Here is a 15,590-nt window from a genome sequence, read left to right as displayed (position 1 = left end):
TTGAATTAAAGCCAACTGAAGCCAGTCAAGTTCAGCGCAATTAGAACAGTATAGCATGACAGAAGAGTTGAAGCAGACAACTCTGGCAAAATGTCAATACCTCAGTTAATGGTACCACACCACCAATAGCAGTATCATGTTCAATAGTTGTTCGTGACATGGTCCAGCAATTTCATTCTAGTTGTACGTTGTACCACACCTAACACTGTATTGGAGAAACTTATGCTTGTGTTGAGGCCTGATCTTAATTTCCTGCTCCATAATCCAAAGAATTCTAATATGATGGAGCTGATCCTTAAGCTGCTGCTTCAATACTCCGTTGGTACTTAATTGCGTGTGTGTGAGCATATTTTGTTTTATGTTTTTCTCTATCCACATATTTAATTTTAAAAAGTCTCTCTCTCTCTCTACTTATAATTATATAGCAAACTCTTGGTTGACCAAAAACCTCTCATATTGTTTCTATTGGAGATGACTAAAGATTGGATAATTTTGGAAGAATTTCATCTTTCATGATCATGTGGCTTGTTGCACACTTCCATGCTTAGCATATAGTTTCTATTTATTTGGTCCACTATTTCTTGAATTGCTGTGTATTCAAGCTAGGAATGTGCTGTGTATCTCTAGAGTAATGCTATGGTGAAACAACTTTTGCTACAGTTGCAACACGAGCAAGAGTTAGAACTGCTAAAAAGGCAAAAAGTTATCCATGCCGTGATTGCTCTTATAGCTTGGTCGCATCATCGAGGCATTTAGGACTTAGGAGACCTAACATGGGCTATCTGCTGCTTATACTTTTCTTGCTTTGCTCTGTTTACCCATTATGCTCGCTGCTTGTTTTGATAATGGGTGTTTCTTCCAGTCTTGTTCGAAGCGTGCTGCCAAATTATTTTGCATGCTATGAATCCCTCATATTGTATCTTATCAGTTTATAGTTAAGGCTCCAGGTTATTGTCTTGACTGCCCGCTTAGCGGATTTCTGGGCTATGTCCCGTTCTTGTAAGTTTAAGCCTTAAGCATTCACTTGTGAGTGTGAAGGCTGGAATGTTTTATTCCTTAATCTAAAAAAAAGGAATGATTGTTAATTTATCACCCAATGGTAGAAATATCCTGTGCTAGCATGTGCTATTTTAATTTCTCTGTTGGCACGTACGTTTCACCACAATTCCAAACTGAAATTTCCTTTTATTTGTTTTGTTAGAAGTTGTTAAACTGCATTTTTGTCATTGGGCACTGAAAGTTCCCCACGCATGCTGGATTGAAAAATGTCAGTTATTTGTGCTTCTAGTGTTCTGCCTTTGTTTGGGCAGTTGTATGAAGTGTTCAATTCCTCACCTTCAGTTTGTTAGCTTCTGCCTTCTGATACTGCAGTAGAAAATGTTTACTTGGCACATGCACTGATTCACTGAAGATATGCTTTTCTTTAAGATCAAACCATTAACAACCTGCCCCATAAGCCTTTTGGGAGTTGTCTGGTGCTTTTTTTTCCTCTAAGCCAAAAAATAAACTAGACAATCCTAACATGATCTAACGATTCCATTATATATATGTTGCTTTATATTTTGCTGACAATTAATTTAGGGTGTTCTAGCACATTTTTTCATTTATGTTTTAAACTAGCTCCAGTGACGTAGCTAGTCAACTCTATAACCTCCTCGGGGTTGACACAAAAGTTCAAGAAACTTCGCTTTCCTTGTTTTACTTACACCATCACGTGACTTGACTCGTTCTTGCTGAAATTCACTTCTATGTTATAGCATTGCGTTTCCATTAATTTTGATGTTGTTTCTTGAATCACAGTGCCTTCAAGGTTGGCATGCTTTTTTTTATCATGGTGTTTGTCATGTTAAACGTTCTGACGAAGCGAACGCTTGAGCTCATAAGACTTCTTGTGGCCAGGTCCGTAGCCAATTTCATTCAGTCAATGAATCCGGAGCTGCAAATTTTAAGAATCGGATAATGTTAGTTCCAATAGAAAACCCAACCAAATTGCAAGAGGAGAATCGGATCAGAAGAGATGACAAGTTGTGCAACGCTAGGGTGTTCACTATTCAGAAATGAGCTCCTGCCAAGGTCCCAACTAATCGCAAGGGCAAACATGAAGCTCTCTCTTCGAATGCATCAACCACCCTGAGGATTTCGCGTTATATCTGTGTGCATATGGATTCAAGAATTAAAAAAGATTAGGGGTGTTCGCTTAAGCTAAAAGCAGCGAGTGTAGCAGGTGCATTTTCTTCGAATAGCCTGAGCCGAACCAGACATCAAATTGATATTGCAGTTAACAGAAGCGGAGTGAATTATCAAGCTGAGGAATTGCATAGGAGTCGGCTTTCAGGCTTTGCCATCTTGCCGTGAGCGGCTGGACACACGGAGAATGCTAAGAACAAATCTTTGTTCTTCAGTTCGTCGGGGTAAAATGGAAACCATTTTGGCGGGATGTGGAGTACTAATAATGATAGTAAAAGAGAGAAACTTTAAACCGAAAGATGAAATCAGATAGATTTAGTACAATGCAATCGGTAAAACAGAAGATGAGTATTGGCTATACTAGTACGCTACAATTTGATCAATTCACAATTATAACTTGCATTTCAGGTACGCTACAATTTGATCGAGTCACAGTTATACTTGCATTTCTCTTATATTTTAGGTGTCTGTTTCTCTTTTCAGACAACATACAAATTTATCAATATTTTACTATAGAAAAATATTATAAATTGTCTCTTGTAAATTGTTTTTTACTTGTAATATAATTAGCTGTGTAAAATTGTTGTCTAAAAATGAAATATAGCAATTTTCTCTTAACTTGTTCAAGTTATTCAGTTGCCGTTTGAATCTTGTAGGATTATGAGAATCCGGATAAAGAAAATCTCAATAGTTTTATTGGATTTCAATATTGTAAAATGATGTGAGTTAAAATCCTGTAAAATCTAGACCGTTTCGATAAGCTACTAGATTTGTGGGAACTTTTCTATCCGGATTCTAAAAATCCGGAGAATTCAAATGCGCCAAGCTCTGAATCGTATCTCTTTGTCTCATTGAAAGTTTGAAATCCATCGCTCACACACAGAGGCCCTGTTCCCTTATCTTATAATCCGTCTTTTTCAGCTTGTTTTTTAGTCGGAACAGTATTTTTCTCTCGCAACAAATCAGTCAGAACAGTGTTTCGGCTTGTTTTTTCAGCAAAGCGAACGGACCAGAATCGGAACAAAAACAAGTTTAAAAAACGGGAAAATTAGATCATACCATTAAAAGATCCTGACTTTAGAAAAATACTATCAAAAGATTCAGGTTGAGAGAAATAGCATTGAAAGGTTAGTCAGTTGTTGATTTATACCATTGTGTTAACTTGCCGTTGATTTTCTCAACTTGCTCGTAAGAAAAAAGAATGCAGGACTCGCAGGAAGGCTGCCATGACCAAATCCACGGCCATCGGCTGTCGGCACCGCTGTTGCTCGCGTTCAGTCCGGCCGGCGCTGCAGTTCATGGCCACGGCCCACGGCCTATGGAGCTGCTCCTCTCTCTTTCACCACACTAAGCTCATCGCGCCATCTCTAGCTGCTGCTTGCCGTCCGTCATCTCCAAATTCTTTCTCCTCTGTTGTCGAGCACAGAAGGAGTACGCACCCGTCGATCCGCGACGCCGGACCGCCGTGGTCCGATTCCTTTGACTGTGAGCATCCTTAGGGCACGTACAACGCGTCCCTTCCATCCGTCTGTAAGTCGCAGTTTTTGCAAAAACAACCCCGTGAAGCCTGGAGACGGAGGGCGCGTCGTCTCGAGAGACGACGGGGAAGTCCCATGGTCCGAGGCTCAGACGGCCACTCCAGCAGCGTTGTAAGACAACCCTCTCCGGGTCGACGGCTCGCGGATCCCATGCGCGCGGGGTTCTGATTTCGGCGCGCGCGCTCACGGGCTTCCGTCGGGGGCCAGACACGGCCGGTGCCGGGTCGCCGGGGCGCGAACGAGCTCTGCCTCGTGTCGTTCTACCACCGCGCGCCTATGTCCGCAGCAGCAGGGGTGAGGAGGAGGCAGCGACGGGGAGCGTCGCGCTCTGGGACATGGCCGGCCGGAGCCGGAGAGTCGTGCTCGAGCTCATCAGTACCAAGATCCACCCTGTAAGCACACCGCTCCTCGCTCCTCGTCCTCGTCCTCGTCCAATTCACCAGCACATTGTCCGTCTTTTTTTCTCTCTCTCGCTACTACTTAAATTACTTCGAGTTGACCTGCTTGCTTATTCTTGATAAGTCCCCCGCAAACCTATCAAGCAATAGTATGAAAATACTCATCGCAGATATGAATTGATTTGTATTTGGCAATGATTCTACATGGATCCGAACAACTCAACTTATTCCTTTTCTTGTCTCAGGGATCTAAATGTTCTAGCTGATGAAAAGGTCCGATGACTGTCTGATGAAAAGGTCAATACAGAGTTATCATTGCCTTAGCAGAGTGGCTTCACTTTGAGTCCTTGACAGAACTATTGGTCGATGCCTAATTCCTGATATATGTTTCTTACTGTTGTTTTAGAATGAACTAATGCCTGGTCGTTGCTGTTGTTTGATGTTGAGTTAAACCAGTACCAATTTGTTGCTGAAAATTCGTTGTGTTACTGTGTGGAACTGAAGTCATTGCAGTGGTGCAGTCTGTTCCCTTTTCCTTACTTTGGCAAGGCATTATGCATTTGCAGAGCTATACTGTATTTTCCTCCTAGCAGTTACATGATCAAATTGAAGCATATAAGTTTTTAGGCTTCAACATCTGATAGGTTACTGTTATTAGCCGATTACTGATTCTAGCATATTGCAGTGAGTCTACACTCTGAAATTGTTCTCTGGTGCTTGGCGTGAGGAAGAGTAGAAGGATGTGCTGCTGGACTGTTGTAGCTTGGATGCTCATGTTTCATCTGATTTTGGCAAAAAATAAAGAGCAGGAAGGTGAGGCTGTAAACTGCATGCGTGTATTGATTTTTCAGTTCAGTGTGAATGTGCTGCTATTTTTCTGAAACTGTGAACATGCTGCTATTTTCTGAAAATTCAGCTAGTACTATTTTTTTTTTTGTTATACCATGGACAGGGAAGTCCTTAGATGACTTTTGTTATACAGAGCTAGTAAATCATTAGTTTGCAAATGATTTTGTCCCATATGTAGTAAATTGAGCAACCTGTATATGTTAAACAACCTCTTTCATATGTTGCCAACTTGACATACATGTATGCACTACTTTGTGTAGGTTTTTTTGGCGGACCTGGGTTACAAGGACTTGCAGCTATATATAATATGATTATTATATTGATGGTTTTTAAAAATATTGTAATCATATTGCTCTTATTTATCCTTGATGAATTTTCTATCAAATAGCCATACAGTGGTATATAAAAATTTATTTACAGTTGATCCTAGCTACATGCAAAACATTAAACAGCTTAGAGATGATCCCTGTCTATGGGTTGTATGACCCGTCTTTATACCTATCTGTACGATAGAATCGAGGCAGTTAGAGATGTACCCTCGTCTGTAGGTTGTACATGCGCTTATACCCTCCTCCACCTTTCCCAAGTCGTGCCCCTTCCATTTCTTGTCTGTACCGAACTGCTCTCGAGCTTCAGAGCCGCAACCATGGCCGCCAATGGTGCTCGATAGTCGATAACCCCTCATCCTCCCATCTCTCCCTGTACCCTCGGATTTAGGAATGGTAGCATAGAACTGGATTTCAACGAAGCTCCAGTAAGCGCCATGGTGAGCACGGGGCGCTCATGTCGATGGTCGTCGTCGTCGACTCAGCCTAGGCCGTACTGAACGGCAAATCAACAGCAAGTTAACAGAATGATAGAAATCAACAACGGATCAACCTTTCAATGCTATTTCTCTAAAGCTGAATCTTTTGATAGTATTTTAAAGTCCGGATTTTTTAATGGTATGATCCAATTTTCCCGACCGAAACAAAACTCTCCAACCAGGTCGGGGTCGCCCGTCGCCGCAGGTGACGATCCTCCACTTCCAAATCCACCTCCTTGCCGCCGTCCGCGCCGCCTCGCCTCTCCACGCTGGCTCCTCCCACCATTACCTCCTCTACACCACCACCACCACCACGCCCGCCTCTCAGTTCGTCGTCGAGGACTACCTCACCAGCAGCTGTGGCCCGCTCGCTGAAAAGCCAGGCTCGATGATTCGTTGTGAGAGAAAAACGTTGTTTCAGGCTGCTCAAGGTCTCCAGACGCCTGTCCCACCTCCAGTGCCCCGCAAATCCAGACGTTGTCCGGGTCTTCCTCGCCGGTATCGGCGTCTCCAAAGCCGACCTCACCGCCGGAATCGCTCGGGGCCCGTGGTTCCTCTGCTCCAATGTGGGCAAAACCCTAACCCCCTGCATTGCCCAGCTTCACGACATCGGCCTCTCCCCGCCCCAGATCTCCACTCTGATCACCGTCGCCCCCGGTGTCTTACTGTCTCCGGGTATGGTCAACCGCCTCGCATTCTACCTCTTTCTTGGGCTCCTATGACAAGTTACACACCACCCTCAGGAGGACGGAGGACCATGTACCTGCTCAGTCAAAATCTCGAGCGTGTTGTCAAACCTAATATGGCGTTACTGCGACAGTCCGGCCTAGCTGATTCTGAAATTGCTAAGCTCGTTTTGCGCGACCCACGCTTATTCGCATTGGAGACAGGCCGTGTCAAGGAAACTGTGGTGTGTGCAGACATGCTTGGTGTGCCACGCAGTTCAGGAATATTCAAGGATGCCCTTGCGGCCATCTCCAACATAAGTCCTCGGAAGTTAAATGATAGGTCAGATTTCTTGAAGAAGACTCTTGGATGCTCTCAGGCTGAGTTGGGCGCTGCTGTGCGGAAGTGGCCAAATGTTCTGAATTTTTCAGAGGGCAGGCTGAGTCGTGTGGTAGATTTCCTGAAGACTGAGGTTGGTCTGGATTCCAAGTACATAGTGCGTAGGCCAGCAGTCCTCGGCTATAGCTTGCCAAGGCGTCCCTGTTCGCGTGAACTTCTTATCAGCTATGAATCCTATGATACAATGTTTTTCTCTCACAACAAAACAACATCAGCCGATTTATCAGTCACAAAAACCATCAGCCGAACAGTTTAAGGCGAAGGGCTTGGTGGAGGAACATGTTGACTTCTATGGAACAATTTCTGGAAATGAGACAATATTCTCCAAGAGGTTTCTTGATCCTTACAAGGACAGTTTCCCAGGGCTTGCAGATGCTTATGCTGCCGCTTGTGCAGGCCAAGTTCCTCCTGTAATCCAACCAGATAGCCTGAAATGGAAACATCCGCTGACATATTAAATCGTTCTCATTTCAATTTTGTTTTCTCGTGACTTCATTATTCATGACATAATTAAGCTTGTACCCTGGTGGCATCACAAGCATTATATTTGGAAGACCCAAAGTTTGCTTATCTGCGGCATGGCTTCCTCATCTTGATTGGATAAATAGTGTTTCTTCCAGTCTTGTTATAGGCATGCTTCTGAATTCTTCTCTTTTAGCTGGCGAATCTTTAGACTCGACTGGTTTCTAGTGCGTAGTTATGATTTATGTAATATATCCAATTGATTTCGAGATACTAGACTACTTGCTAATATTTTCTCTCCCTGGTGGTGATGTCCTACTTCTATATGTTTGCTGGTCTCAATGCTTTGTTGGAACATATTTTTCACCATAATTCCAAAACTGTGGTTGTCCTCTCTTTGTAGTTGTTTTTAAAGAACTTACTCAGTCATCTCAGGAACAACTTCCCATATGGCACAGTGAAATTCGATGAACTGCAACTGGGGCATAACAGAAGAGTTGAAGCAGACAACTCTGGCAAAATGTCAATACCTCAGTTAACGGTACTGTCGGTGTTTCGAGTAAGCACCGGCTAGTAAATTTGTATATTGCGTGTCTGACCCGAATGGTGTGCTAAGAGGACACAAGGATTATACTAGTTCGGGCCGAATGTCCCTACGTCCAGTTTCAAGCTGCTCGTGTTACTAGCATTGAGTTTGTAGTAAGGGGTTACAAACTGACGAGAGAGGGATGTGATCCCAAGTCTCTGGTGTGATGCGGTGTGTTTGTTCGATGAATCGCCCTCCCAGTGGGATGCCCTGCTTTCCCTTTTATATATCAAGGGAAAGTGGGGGTTTACAACCGAATGGAGGAGGAAAAAGGAAAGAGAAATAAGGCTCCCGGATGTGCGCCGTCCTCCTCTTCGCATGGGTCCCGCTGACCCTGTAGATCGTGGTGGCAGCGGCGTCGTACTGGGGTTCTGTTGGCTGCTGCAGCTTACGTGCGGGCGTCGTGCGCCATTCTTGTCTTCCGTCCCATCCGAGCGGACGGAATGGTCAGAGGGTCCCCTGACAGAAAGCCATGCGGGGGGCTAGCGGTACACTGCCAGTCAACTAACGCCGGTTGACTGACGTTGAACGGTGGTCAAGCAGAGAGTTGGCAGCACAGTGACCACACGTCCATCATTGTGGGCGATGTGAGTTCCCCGGAATGATATGTCGTGGGGACGGGTCGTGCTGAGATGTGACCGCTCCCTGCACGATGCCAGAAGTTTGACCTTGAGTGGTACTTTCTGGGCCGTAGTGGTTGGCGGTGACGTGAGCTTATGTTAGGAACCGTGTTCGAGGGATCGGGCGTGGTAGAGCCGGCCCTTAGATGTCGGCCGAGGCGGAGCCTACCCTCGGGAATCAGTCGAGGCGGAGCCAGCCCTCGGACGTCGGGCGAGGCGGAGCTGGCCCTCGGACATTGGGCGAGGTGGAGCCAACCTTCGGGGGTCAGACGAGACGGAGCCCCTGGCCTCGGTGGTCAGACGAGGCGGAGCCCAGCAAGAGGTGTAGTCGCGCTCTTGACCGCTCGGATGAAACAATCGTTAATGGTTATTAGCACCTCCTCTTCGGGTACCCTAGTATTGGTCCCCGATAGTAGCCCCCGAGCCCTAGGCGATTCGGGTAGAATCACCTGGGGTTTTTTTAACTTGCCAGTAGGTGCGCGCGAGCGCACCCGGTGGGTGTAGCCCCCAAGCCTGCGGAGGAGTAGAATACTCCTTCGGAGGTTTTTCGAAAGGGAGGACTCTGAGGGCCCCGGCCTTCTTTTGTCGGCCACGGCGTGTTCTGGGAACGGTGATTCCTTCTTGCCAAGGTCGGACCCTTTGCGGGTATGGCTGTGAGTTTTGGTGGTTCGTTAGCTGGGTAGTTTGATTGGGGTCTAGGCATCCCGTTCACGGGGATCCAACTAGGGTCAGCCTGGCTGAGACCCGATCATGGGCCGAGATGTCCGTGGCACTCGTGCGCCTGGGTACTAGCTGCTTGCGGGGCTGATCCCTTTCCATCCCTTATCGTATGGGTGCCTGGAGCGGCTGTCGAACCCATTGATGGGCCAACCGTCAAACTCCTAGGCCTAGACGGGCTGTAGAGGTGTTTTTTGATCCGTATTCCTCTTAGTCGTAACGAGTCGTGGTCCGCCCGGGGAGGCGAAACGTCCGGCGTGTCTTCCGAGGGAAAGGATAGGGATTGCGTGCACATATCCCACGACGTGATGTTATAGCAGATCATGGCGGGCATGGAGATCTAGGCGGACGGTTGGTTTCCTTGCATCCGTCGCCCTAGGGTTTCATATCTTGCCTTCTTGCCTTCGCATCTGCAACCTCCGCCGCCAATCACCTAGGCTACCTACATCCGTGTCCCAGCCACCGTCAAGCTCGCGTCCACCCGCCCCCATCTTCTAATGGATCCGTGGTGCCGCTCTGACATCACGTTCCAGCATATGGAGGGCCTCGTCCGTCGTGGTCATCTCTGCGTGTGGACCGTAGACGAGTGGCTGCTGCCCGATGAGGAGGACGTGCTGTTGCCGCCCGCTGGCTATGTGGTGTCGTTCACGCACTTCCATGAGCGCGGGTTCACTACCCCTGCTCACAGATTTCTTCAAGGGCTGCTGCACTACTACAAGATTGAGCTACAGCACCTCAATCCCAATGGAATCCAGCACATGGCGGCGTTCATCGCCCTATGTGAGGGATTCCTGGGGATTAGTCCCACTTTGATTTGTGGCGGCACTTCTTCGTCGTTACCCTCCAGAAGAAGAGGGAGAAGAAGCAGGAGCTAAATACGCTGATGGGATGCACTGGCATCCACCTCCGAAACAACCAGGTCGGCGCGTACCTGTCGATGTGGCTATCGACCTCCAACAAAGGGTGGCATTCGCATTGGTTCTATCTCAAGGCAACACTGCCGCCCTCCTGCCGGAGTTCTTCGGGCGCCTAATCGAAGAGGCTCTGGATTCGTGGAAGTGGGGTGTCCTAGAGAAGGATAAGAAGAAGATCCGGGACCACCTCACCGCCATCCGCACCCTGAAGGAGATGGGCCTGAAGGGGTCAGGCATCATCGGGGCCTGCCATGCAAGAAGGGTGGCGTTGCTGATGAGGCGCGCGCTTCCATTGTATGCGATGGCGCACGAGGCGCCATTTGTTGGGACGGTGTTGGCCGAGGGAGCGCTCTCTCCCTTCGAAGTCGTGCAGCGCATCAAGGAGCCCATGGAGCCTTCTTGGGACGACGCAGGCATCCCTCTTGATTTCGTGTACCCGGTGCCGGGGCACCCACCGATGCGGCCGGAACCGGGCTACTTCGTCTTTGTAAGTTTCCTTTCCTCATGCCTCCTCTTCAATTGATCTCCCGACCCCTTGACACTAACATTGAGATGGGGTGACCAGCCGAGGGACATCGTCCTTACAGATCTCCCGGCTCCACTGCCAAGGGATCCATCCATGAGGGTGGCGAATCGCACCGAGGCCGAGCGGTAGAGGAAGGCGAAGGAGGACGAGAGGAAGAAAAGGCAGCAGAAATTGCGGGCGTGGGAGCGAGGGGAGGACACTGAAAGTGATGATGATGACGATGAGGAAGACGACGATGAGGTAGTCGACGACACCAAGCGTGATGACCTAGAGAGCGAGGATGTGCTGATAGGTATCCACTCGTCCTTATAGGGTCGGGGCCCTTCCCATTCCATGGAGGGAAGGGCGTGTCTGAGAGGCCGGCAGAGACAGGCCAGACCGTTGGCCTACCCCAGGAGCCAATAGGGGTGAGCAGGCCTACCGCCGCGCTCGAGGTGCCAGCGGAGGAGGGTGGCTCCGCCGTCGCGCCCAAGATTCAAGGGGGGTGAGCCCCTCTGCCTAGGAGCAGGGGGTGGGCTCAAAACGGCCCCGCCCCAATGAGGTGGAGCATGGATCTAGGGGTTCTCCCCCCAAACGTATCCGCCGCCCAACAGCGCCAATGTAAGTCACCAACTCCTCTGTTTTTTCTCTATTTTTCTCTGTTTTCATCGTGACTTGTGCTTTTCTTTCTCGTAGCGTATTGAGGCGACATAATCTTTTGGTGCTGGCGCCAAAGAAAAGCATCGCCCTCCGATCGGGGCGGCAACCGTCGGTTGGCGTTGTGCTCGTTTCAGGCGAGAGCGACGCCGGTGCGACTGCCTCGCCGGCCGGTCATGCACCGCCCATGGTGGCGCCCGTGCCTTCGGCGGGACAAGCAGGCTCTAGGGCTCGAGGGACACCCTCATAGGTCACTGAGCAGCTGGCGATGGAGGTGATACTGCTGCCGATGACAGGGCAGACGAAAGCTGGCGGTCGCGCTTGTGGCGCCGACCACGGCGGGCGCGACGCCGTCGGTCAAGGCCTCTCCAACACAGGTTTAGGTGGTAGCGGCTATGATAGGCGAGACACAACCGGATGCAGCCATGGTGGTGCCTGAGGCAGCGTCGCGACCCACGCCACCGGCGGCCCAAGCGACGGCACCCGATGTGGGCCGAACAGAGGGGGACACGGCCGAGGGGTCCTCGAACATCATGGTGGTGGTAGAGAGGACCGACAGGGAATCATCCCTGGCCCTAACATCAGGGGGCAGCCACTCGCCCACGCGGGGCGAGCCCCTGCTCCGGTGGGCGAATCCATAGGACCCGACGTCGACACTCTTCACCCTCGACGATGCCGCTGAGAGCATGGAGCGGGAGAGTCTCGACGAGGGGATTGCAGCCATGCTAGAAGCCTTGAACCATGCCAGGGGCGCCCTGCACGAAGTCATTGTTCCCACTGGCCGGGTATTCACTTGATCTTGCTCTCCACTCGCCCTCTTCTTTCTTCATGTATTTTTGTGTTCTAACCATTATCTTTTTTCAATCCCTTATCGCTCATAGCCAGGAGAAATTCTGGTTCCTTCATGAGCAGAAGGGAACCTAGGACTGCCTTGTTGAGGAGGCACGGTTGCACGGGGAGGTGACGGTCCAGCTTGCTGCCGCCCAGTAGAGGGTGGCCGAGCTGACTCCCGTTGCGGGTGGCCGAGGCCTGTCGGCATGTGGACGAGGCCGAGAGGGCATTCGAGGCTCTGTCGACAAGGTCACAGGAGGACTATGAGGAGGCCGCCAAGGTCAGGAGGCAGAGGGATGAGCTAGTTTAGAAGGACGTTGAGACCCGCCGATGGATCCTCGACCTTTTGGCCGAGGTTGAGAAGGAGCGGGAGCTGAAGCTGGGGGCCGAGGAGAATCTCGTGGCCGTGGAGGAGAAGGCGAGTCTGGATGTTGCGGCGGTCATCCAGCTACGCAAGGAGCAGAACAAGCTGCTCCAAAACCATAGAGAGGCTCCGCTCAGAGCATGGCATGGCTCGCGAGGAGCGCGACTAGGCCCTCCGAGAGCGCGATGATGCATAGTAGAAGATCGGCTCCCTCTAGGCCAAGCTTGGAACTACGATGACCCAGAGGCTGGAGGCCGAGGGTGTCTCTATCGGGCTGGCCATGGACCTCGCCGAGGCGAGGAGGAACCTTCAGGCAGAGAGCGACGAGCTCGGTATCCTGAGCGCCACCCTCAGAGTGGTCCATGATGACCTAGAGGTGGTGCGGTCGGAGGGGACCAGTTCGCTTGTGGCCCGTGCCATCGAGATCACGGTGCGGGTGCACCAGCTCAAGAGGGACGCCCTTAGTGCTAGGGTCCATCAATCCTTCGTGATTGCTCGTTCTCATTACGGGGACAGCATCGACCTAGAGACGATGAGCCTCGGCTTCGCGCCAGGCTACACTGACGTCGAGCTAGATGAGATAGAGGCGGCGGTGGCTCCTCTTTCATGGGACCTGGTGGACAAAATGGAAGACACAGTTCTACCCCAGAGGGGTTAGTTAGTCAGATAGGTCGAGTGATCGTTCAAGTAACAAGCAGACAAACTCCGACCCTTCTGCACTATCGACAATGTTATCATTTTGTTTTGTTTGACTAAGTTTGTTTTTCCTCCCTTTTTATGTGTGGAAAGGGGTTCGTGTGTTCTGACCCTTCCATTTGTTAAAACCACGGGGCCCGAGGTGTACGAGTAAAATTTGATCGTGTTGGTGAGTAAGAGTGTCATAGCCGTAGGGGCGTAGGTTTCTCATAGTCCAACCAGCGATGCTCAATCGCTTGTTTCCATAGACCTTGCCACTATATTTATCGTGAGGAACAGGTCGGGCACGGCGACTATTTTAGAAAGGGTGTATTTATACCCTTATCAACCCTCGAGTGAGATCTGACCCCTTACCGTTGCTGGGGTCAGGTGTCACTACAGATCGTGGAGAGGATAGCGAGATTAGTAGGAGAAAATGTCTCTTATTTTCGTACGTACCCCTTCCCTAGGATTCGAGCTATCGTTCTGTGACCACACGTTTGGTCTCCTTGCGAGTCCAACTTTCGTCGAGTCCCCTCACATAGCGGGGGTTCAATCAAGGGTCAGATTGACTTTGTGATTGTTGCCCCATCCGTGGTTTTCGCAACCATAGGGGTTCAGCTAACATTACTTGCCTTGATGGCTTGAGTGATGCGTTTGGTGAGCTCGCTAACGGGTATGTTCAAGTGGAATCCAGGTTCATCATTCGCGACAGGCTCAGCAGAGCCTTCATCTGATGTTCCACTGCTCCTTAACCCGCCTTCCAATAGATGCCCCCTCAATGGGGATTCTATGGGCTCGGTTGGAAGCTAGGATCGAATGAGAAGGTTGAGATGACCATGTCTGCTTCTAGGCAGGTTGGGCGAAGGCCGCTGGGGCTCATCTATGTTTTCTCCCTTGGCTCTTCTTTGATGTGAGGCGGCCTCGGACCCTCCGCGGGTCAGCCTTCGAACCCCGATCTCCCGATTTAGGGTTGGGCGGCTTGACCCTCGAGCCTTGTGAGGCTCGTTAGGGGTCGGCCGTGTTTCATACGTTACCACACACTCGGTTTCCATAGCCAGAGGTGACTCGTCGTCTGTCTGTGATCACGTATTCGATCTCTTTGCGATGCCGAGCCCCCACGTGGAGCAGGGGTTCGGCTGGGGGGTCGGTCCATCTTGCGATCATCGTCCCTCATGCGTCCATTCGCTAGAACAAAGGGGTTGAGCCATGCCATGCTTTCCTCACTGGACGAAGCACGGTGCTCGGTGAGTTGTTAACAGGCTTGTTCGAGTGGAGCCCCGGCATCCCCTTCGCGGGGCCCGGTACGAGGTCAGCTGGTGACTGACTCTAGATTCTTGGTGGCTAGTCCATATAGTTTTCGGATCTATTCAACCGGTCCGAGGGCTCGATGCCTTTCTTCGGGGAAAAACCATGGACCCTGCATCATCCAAGACTTGAAACGAGGTTCGGGACACCCAAGGTGCTCCGTGCGCTTCGTGTATTGGCCACTAGCGGGCCCGTCCTTAACCTTTCCTCACTCTAGGGTGCCCTAGAGCGTCCGTGAACCCACTGGTGGGCCAGCCTTCGAACTCCTGGGCGTTAATGGACCGTAGGAGCGTTTTTAGCTCTGTATCCCACTTACATGCAGTGACCCATAGTTTTGGAAGGTGAACCATCGCTCGGTGGATCCTTCTCAGGGAAGATTTGGATAGGCATGCGCTCGTCTTTCGGCAGCTTCCTGGAGCCGTTCGATCAACCTAGGCACAGGTTTTACCTTGATGATAAGAGTGATGAGTTTGGGAAGCTCTTAACAGATATGATTGAGTGGGATCTGGGTCCATTGTTTGTGATGGGGTCGGCACGACCCACATGGGGCATCCTGCTGCTCCCTACCCATTTCACGGCGTCGGTCAAGCCGTCCAATTGACTTGCGTTACCTGCTGGGACAAGATTTTCTTGTGGAGTAGAGGATGAGAACATCCCGCACGAGAAGTTAGTTTAGATAGAAAAACCAGGCGGGGAACTTGTAATAAATGGACAAGCTCTTAAATTTCATTATAGCAAACATTTTTTTAGTTCTTGTCCCCTTTTTGTATAAAAAGGTTAGTGCATTCCGACCCTTTTTGTCGTTAAGGCCATAAAAGCTCGGGATGCGGGTGAGCTAGTTCTGATCACGCTGGTGAGCAGAGACGCCATAGCTGCTGGGGCGTAGGTTTCCTGAAGCTCGACCAGTTATACTCAGAGCATGTTCCCATAAACCTAGCTCCAAGGTTTTAACATGAAAGGGGGTCAGGCACTGAGAATGTTTGCTAGGCGGATAGATTTTTAAAGCGTACCGGCCCTTTCCATGCCTAAGGCCAAAAAAGCCCGGGGTGCAGAAAAGAAACTATGATTATGCTGGTGAACAAAGGCGCCGTAGCTGCTGTGGCGTAGGT

At 49.9% G+C, this 15,590-nt stretch overlaps 1 long non-coding RNA gene across 1 annotated transcript; it reads left to right on the top strand.

Annotated features, from left to right (window-relative positions):
• The first annotated feature begins 3,432 nt into the window (after positions 1-3,432).
• Positions 3,433-5,407, top strand: LOC136464511 (uncharacterized). Its single transcript, XR_010761201.1, has 4 exons — positions 3,433-4,117; positions 4,369-4,420; positions 4,809-4,936; positions 5,233-5,407. It is a non-coding gene; the product is annotated as an uncharacterized lncRNA (long non-coding RNA).
• The last annotated feature ends 10,183 nt before the right edge of the window (positions 5,408-15,590 follow it).

This window comes from Miscanthus floridulus, chromosome 7, assembly GCF_019320115.1.
Source record: "Miscanthus floridulus cultivar M001 chromosome 7, ASM1932011v1, whole genome shotgun sequence".
NCBI lineage: Eukaryota > Viridiplantae > Streptophyta > Magnoliopsida > Poales > Poaceae > Miscanthus > Miscanthus floridulus.
The sequence above is the reverse complement of the archived record's forward strand: the minus strand, read 5'-3'. Positions and strand labels throughout refer to the sequence as shown.